The following is a 913-nucleotide window of genomic DNA, read 5'->3' on the forward strand; positions in this document are numbered from 1 at the left end:
CCTGGACAGGTCGCCAGTCTGTCGCAGGGCTAACACATAGGGACAGACACCCATTCGCACTCACATTTATTCGCACATTCACACCTAGTGACAATTTGAATTATCCAATTAACCTATCCCCACAAGCTGCATGTCTTTTATTTTAGAATCAGAAAATATAGAAACAACCTAATAGTGCTCATCTATTAACACACACACACACACACACACACACACACACACACACACACACACACACACACATGCACACACACACGCACACACACACATCCCATCAAAGAGGAGCTTTTAAAGAAGGGAGAAGAATATTTAGTGTACAACAAGTCAAGTCAAGTGGCTTTATTGTCGTTCCAGGGGTTCAGTGAAACCAGACAACCTTCCTCCCCACATGACTCCACCTCTGCTGTTTGTACTGCACACGGTGTTGGACAGGACGTCTGAACACAGGTTCTGGATGCAGTCTAAGCTCAGTTTACTCAGATTAGGGGAGAGGGAAACTCTTCTGTTTAATCTCCTTATTCGTGAGGAGATCACCGCACACTGTGAATAAAAGAAGAAGCAACGAGCCAAGCACCTGTATGTGCTGCTGTGGTGTGATATGGGGACTTCAGGAGGAAGATATGTACACCAGCTGCTGGAGATCTGACTAATACTAAGAGATACTGTCAAATGGAACATGTATAAATAAATGAATCACTATCTTGCATGATTTCTTCATTCCTATCAGAAGAACGTTTGAACATTTATTCAAACTCTCTTCTGACAGGAAGATTCATCTTCCTGTTTCAGCCTGTTTGAAGTTTTTCATTGTCAAACAGGAGAGAATAACACCATATTATTTGTGTGTTACTGTTGTGTATACTGTGCATCACTAACAGTGAGTAGTACTTTTAGGACAGTGGCTTTAACATGA

This window comes from Haplochromis burtoni, unplaced genomic scaffold (assembly GCF_018398535.1).
Source record: "Haplochromis burtoni strain Fernald_Lab_line unplaced genomic scaffold, NCSU_Asbu1 Contig_1282, whole genome shotgun sequence".
NCBI classification, from domain to species: Eukaryota; Metazoa; Chordata; class Actinopteri; order Cichliformes; family Cichlidae; genus Haplochromis; species Haplochromis burtoni.